Source organism: Sturnira hondurensis, unplaced genomic scaffold (genome assembly GCF_014824575.4).
Source record: "Sturnira hondurensis isolate 20B ecotype Veracruz unplaced genomic scaffold, ASM1482457v3 Scaffold0019538, whole genome shotgun sequence".
Lineage (NCBI taxonomy): Eukaryota > Metazoa > Chordata > Mammalia > Chiroptera > Phyllostomidae > Sturnira > Sturnira hondurensis.
The window spans coordinates 292,305-298,304 of NW_028092169.1; the positions used below are offsets into that span (position 1 = coordinate 292,305).

The following is a 6,000-nucleotide window of genomic DNA, read 5'->3' on the forward strand; positions in this document are numbered from 1 at the left end:
TTCTTTATTAAACCATGTGGCCTCTAATCACCCATGGCCTGTTAGTCCCTGGGAACCTTGAAATCCCAGTGGGATCCTATCAGAGAGCAGATTCTAAGTTTATGTCCCACTTGTTTACAAAAAGTCTTCAGGGACTGACTTCACCAAGCCTCCATATGCCCTATTTATGCACTCTACATGAGGCTGTATATTCAATCACTCCTACTTTTCCACAGAAAGAATCTTTCTGAAATAAAAGGTTATCAGGGCTCAGGGTCACATAGCCTCCAGACCCTCTTTACTACCAGCCATTCCATCTGAGGATCTAGGTCCCTACTCCCCAACCATTATAGCCTCAGTGTCTTCTTAAAGCCTCAGAGCAGTGCTTCTCAAATGTCAGTGTCCATGTGAGTCACCTGGGGATCTTATAAAAGTTACCCAGGGATCTGATTCAATAGGTCTGGGATAGCACTTGAGAGTCTACATTTCTCACAAGGTCCCAGGTCATGTTGATGCTGCTGATCCAGGGAGCAGTAATATTCTAGAGAAAATTATCTTAGAACATATAACTTAAGGAAAGAAGGGAAGTAGTGAGGGAAGGAGGAAAGGAGAGATGGAATAGGAAAAGAGAGAGAACATAAGGAAGGAAAGAGGAAATGGAAAGGAAAGGAAAGGAAAGGAAAGGAAAGGAAAGGAAAGGAAAGGAAAGGAAAGGAAAGGAAAAGAAAGGAAAGGAACTGAGATGAGCAAACCCTTGAGCAGAATGTTGTCCTAAAGTAGAGACCCAAAATATCAAACCTGAGAAAAAGAGCTGCAGAAATGAACTTGATACAAGTTCTGGTTCTGGCTGCCATTTAGTCATCTTGGTTGATCCATTTTGTGAAGCAAAAATTCAGGCTACTTACAGCAAAAATCACATTTTAATTGACACCTATGCCAATATGGTTACAGCCCAGTTAGCTAGCACCTTGGCAACCATCCCTCAGATGAAAAGCAAACCTGAGAAATGCCTCTGCAGACAAATCTGTCCCCAAGCCTATGAGAAGTCTCCAGACCAGAAAAAAAGTGCCTCAGAGGATGCCAGAAAAACCTTACATGTGCTAGTCAAGAGGCACAAAGCAGGCTGGGCCTGAAATAGAAACCTCTATGTTGTCCTCAGCCAGTTCAGTGATGTAATGTAAGAGGAATGTTGGTTAAGTGAAGATTGAGCTCTTCATCCATACATCTTTTATTTCCCGAGAAGTTCTGTAATATCTCCTAGTGACTTCTAATTTGTTGCCTAGTATTAGGTTTCCAGTTCAATGAGTTGGCCTAGATCTGTCAGGGTCTACTCAGGGGCACAGAGATGAAGAGGCACCACCCTGAGGTTTAACTTTTAATGGTAATTATCAGAGACAGCCATGGGAGTTTATGGTACCATTAATTCTTCAGGGAAAAATGACTCAAGGGCAAATCACCTGCAAAAATATGATCCAAGTGAAATCTGGTTAATAAAAAGGCATCCTTGAAGGAGGAGGAAGTCCTCTGTGGGTGAGAGTTGAGTCAGGATTTTTAGCCTCTTTGTGGGATGATGTGCCTCAGCCCCATATCCAGCACCCACTAAGAAGCAGATGGCCTCTTGACTCCCTGCTGCCTCTCTGAGTTACTGATATACCATTGGAACTGTGGTTCCCAATCATGTCTTGGCAGGTGACCAACTGCCAAGGGTTTCAGATTCACTTCTAATTGTTTTAAGAAATCTTTTCCAATTTTTTCATTACTGTTCAGAACTACCTCTACCTTCTTTGGTTACTTCAAAAATATTTTTGAAATCCTTATTTTCAAGACTTTAAGATGCCGAAGTGAAAGAAAAGAGTAGCATTTTTCCTCCAAGACAGTCTTCCTAGAAAATATTAAGCTGGTTCATGCAGCCCATTTTCAAAGTCACCAATCTTCCTTTTGCAGCCTTTGCATAGACATTCTTGCTGGGGAAATTTTTCTGCTTAAAGACTTTATCCTATATTAAGTGAAAAACACATTCTGGATAACTAAAGTGGTGATGTTCTTTGTTCCCAAAGAACTTTTACCTCAGTGATAATATGTCATCTATCCTTATTTAAAAGAAGGAAGCAGGTACTGAGAGATTAGGTGGCTTTCCCAAAGTTAGTCAGCTAGGTAATGACATGCTATGGCCAATGAGAAGGGAGGAGGAGACTTTGATCTTTCTGCCCTAGATATAAAATTTCTTTAAGCTGCTGACACTGATATGACTCAGGGGTCTGAGCATCCCAAGGAAAAGGTTTATTCACTTTCACATTAGTCTTCTTCTGCCCACTTTGGGACTTTTTGCCTTCAAGTGCATCTTCGACAGTCTTCTTACTGACACTTTTATTCCAGGGCCAGTGGTAGGAAATGATTATGTCATTCTTTTGGGATAAGCTTCATTGTTAGCTCAGGAGAAGAAGTGTCCCCTTAGTGTAGAGGTAAAGGATGGAGGGAGGATGTGAACTTGAAGAGGAGACCGCAAAATGACCTCAAGTTTTCAGAGCCAAGAATAAATGAATCCTATGCACTAGTTAATGCCTCCAAGAGGAGAGTTACATCAGCATCTCGATCAACCCACAGTATCAGGGGTGCCCCCATGGGTGCCAAGGGTGCCAAGCCCCTTCATGGGTATCACTGTTCTGGCCATTTCCTGGAAGGTGCTTTCTCTTTAAAGTCTCCATGCTATGTTCAGACTTTAATAACTAAGGTTATAGGTATTAAGAAAAACAAACTGTTACCTTTCTGGTAATGACCAACAAATTTTCTTCTCACAAGCAAATGGATTTCAATTGAGCAAGCCATAGAATACTATGTACCCTCTGTACCCTGTAAACAGTCCTTGGTCACAGGTTCTGTTATTAGAATACACTCCGAAGTGCAGTTGTCCTGAATGTCTACAGTTAAATACTACTAAGACTTTCCAGTATGCCCACATCTTAAGTGACTAACATCTTGATTTAGACTTCATGCAATGCCTGTATATTCCTTAGTGCAGTGCATAGCAGTGAAGGAACTGAATTTATTAACTTATTGCAAAGCACTTGAATTAGGTGCAAGAATTCAAACAAATTTGTTGCCTAAAGCCAGTCAAACTGGGTGCAGTCTCAGGGGTGCCACTTTGAGAAAATAGCTGCAGTTCTTGTCCAAGATAGACTAAGCCATAATAAACTTCTCAGTTCCCAATAAAAGGCCCATTCAAATTTAAATTCCCCCCTTGCCTTTGCAGATCCCCTCCCACCAGAGGCATGTGATGAGAGGAATCACCGAAAACGTGGCTGCTTCAAGGATCCTGAGCCAGAATTCACTCTCCTTGGTGTCGGGCATGACACGAATATTGCTGATGGTGCAATGACCTTTCAATAGGAAAAACTGATTTTTTTTTCCTTCAGTGCCTTATGGAACACTCTGAGACTCACGACAATGCAAACCATCATTGAAATCTTTTTGCTTTGCTTGAAAAAAAATTTAAAAAGAACCAACAAAAAACGGACATGCAAGATTCCAGTATGCGAATAAAATCTTATTTAAAAAAGTCAATTCAACAAAAGCCATTCTTTGATACCACTGCACAATATACAGACACCATGTTCTTTAATACACACACAGAAATTTAAAATTCTAATTCAGCAAGTAGGCCCATCTTAGCTAAAATAATTTCTCTTGAAAATAAAATCTTTGATTCCCTGTGTGTGGGAAAACAGACTGGCATTTCTTCTAGGATCTGCTGACCAGATGTTTTTGGTATTTCCTGTTGGTGATGATGTTCTTTCTGTACACCCTATTACGTTGCTGAAATGTGTATATCTTTAGAATGTAAATGCAACAATTAAGAAAATTCAAACACTTTGAACAAAAAGGGACTAAACAGTGACTTCTATGTGTTGTTGAAATGGTTCTGTGAAAATGCTTTGATAACTTCCCACTCAGTGAAGGGATGAACAGAGTTTTCAAAATTGACTTTTGTGTGTAGCGAGGGAACGGGCATAATCAGGCATACCTCTCGGTGCTTTCCTAAAACGGATCCCCGGGGCTTTCCAAGAAGCCTGGAATTTCAACCCACAGATGTTTTTCTTGCTTCAGTGTGCATTTTAAGTCAATATAGCTGAGTATTTAGCATTGAGGTGAGGGAAATGCTGCCTATACTCCCAAATGTGTTTAGAATATCTTTCTCAGAAACAACACTGTGTTTAGCTCTGCTTTCTCTGCTAAGTATGCCTTTCAAGTATACACCACCGAGACAGGACTGCGTTGCAGGCAGGCCAGTGGATGGACCACAGTTCTCAATCTGACAACTCTTGCTAGGTCTGTCTTACCAGCTGTTGCCTGTTACTGCTTGCAGCTCTCCGTCAGACTGCATGTGTCCTTTTCTAGTTTGCAAAGAATAAAATGCATTCCCAAACCTACTGCTAAACTGAGGACCTCAGCATCACTCCCAGGTCCTTGCTTAGAGCAGTCTCTCTACTGACTCTCAGATCTCTCCACTGCTCCACGGGCTATCGAGTAACTAATTGTGTACCTGCCGCTGGCATCATCAGAACAGTTGGAGGAAATACTCTCCGCTCACTAATTAGCTCCTATATAACAACGTATGCTTTCTGTAGTTCAGTACTTTGCTCTCATCAGTGACATGCATTGGGAAGTTTCCAGGCTGTAAAAACTAGGAGCTCAAATTTATTTCCTAAGTGTGACCTTTAGATGCTTAGTTGACTCACTGCATATTTGCTCTTGTCTTCAGAAAAGAAAGGAAGAAGTCTCATCCAACGAAATGTTTCCAGAAAAGTGTAATATAAACTTTCATTCTAAAAAGTGTGTCATAAGTGAATAACTCACCTGTCAAATTTGAAATGGTATTGAACACCAACAACAAAAAAGAAAGCTGTTGTGTTTCTGTTTTGTTTTCATGAAACTGTGATTTTCAACTTCTGAATGCTATAACGTCCCAGTGCGGGAAGCTAATGCTGTGCAATTATGAAGTTGTATAAAACAAACCAACCAACCTACACACAAATGTTTGCATAGGCACTGTATAAAGAGAAATGTACATTTATTGACTCAAATCAGTTTTTCAGAGAGGACACTTCACTGAGAATGAAGAGGCGGGTAAATTGGTTTGTTATTTTTTAAAAACTTGCATGTTTAAAAAATTGATTGCTTCAAATTTCTGCTACTAACTTCAAGCTATGGGAGTTTGGCGGTAGTCACATGAGGATTTTTTTCCAATTCTTTTCTTTTGTTGTTAAAGCTGTACTTCAGTGAACAGAAAAATTGCCAAGCAAACTAATGGCCGTAAAAGCGTAAATTGCATGTGTGGGCATAAATTACAGAGCCTCATTGCCATGAGGTATTGTACAAAGTTTTAATACATTTTGTAAATAAAATTGTAAAGAAATAATTCCCTTTCTGTGCTTTGAGTAAAATTTGTTTGTATGCAGATGCCAAGAAGTAATTGTTCACTAATTTACTTACTGCCAGAAGCTTTGCCAATGCAACAATCACCTCACAGGTGATTTTCACAAAGCATTATGCCTCTTCCCACCCCAACTGCAACTGCAGTCAGAAGTGGAACTGTACCAAGAAGGCCTTAGATTAGGTTTGTAACAACCACAAACAGTGAGACCAGTGTCTACAAACATCAGGAAGCAAGACCTCACTTCATATGCAAAGGAGAAAGTTTGACTTCAGGGCTTTCAATTCCCACTCTGTCTCCTTCCACCTTTGGCCCTAACCTTGGTCCCAATTCTCCCATTTCCAAATCTGATCTCTCCTGAAAGTGCCCAAACTCAGGACTGATAAACCTCAAAAACATTTCCCATTTCTTTCCCATATCATCACAAAGTATATGTCCTAGTACTCTTAGTTAATTGACTCAGTTTTGTGCTGCTGCCTTAATTACTGACAATAACAATGCTCCACTGGGAAAGTTTTTACTCCTGTCACCTAGAGTGAGGAAAAAATAATGCACTTATGACTATACTGATCTTAGATCGTTTCTGAGAA

At 40.3% G+C, this 6,000-nt stretch overlaps 1 protein-coding gene across 1 annotated transcript in view; it reads left to right on the top strand.

Annotated features, from left to right (window-relative positions):
- Nucleotides 1–5,351, top strand: part of GRIA3 (glutamate ionotropic receptor AMPA type subunit 3) — a 225,184-nt gene extending 219,833 nt beyond the window's left edge. The window contains exon 14 of the mRNA XM_037028078.1: nt 3,230–5,351. The gene's annotated coding sequence lies outside the window, so the exon portion shown is untranslated. The remainder of the gene's footprint in view (nt 1–3,229) is intronic.
- The last annotated feature ends 649 nt before the right edge of the window (nt 5,352–6,000 follow it).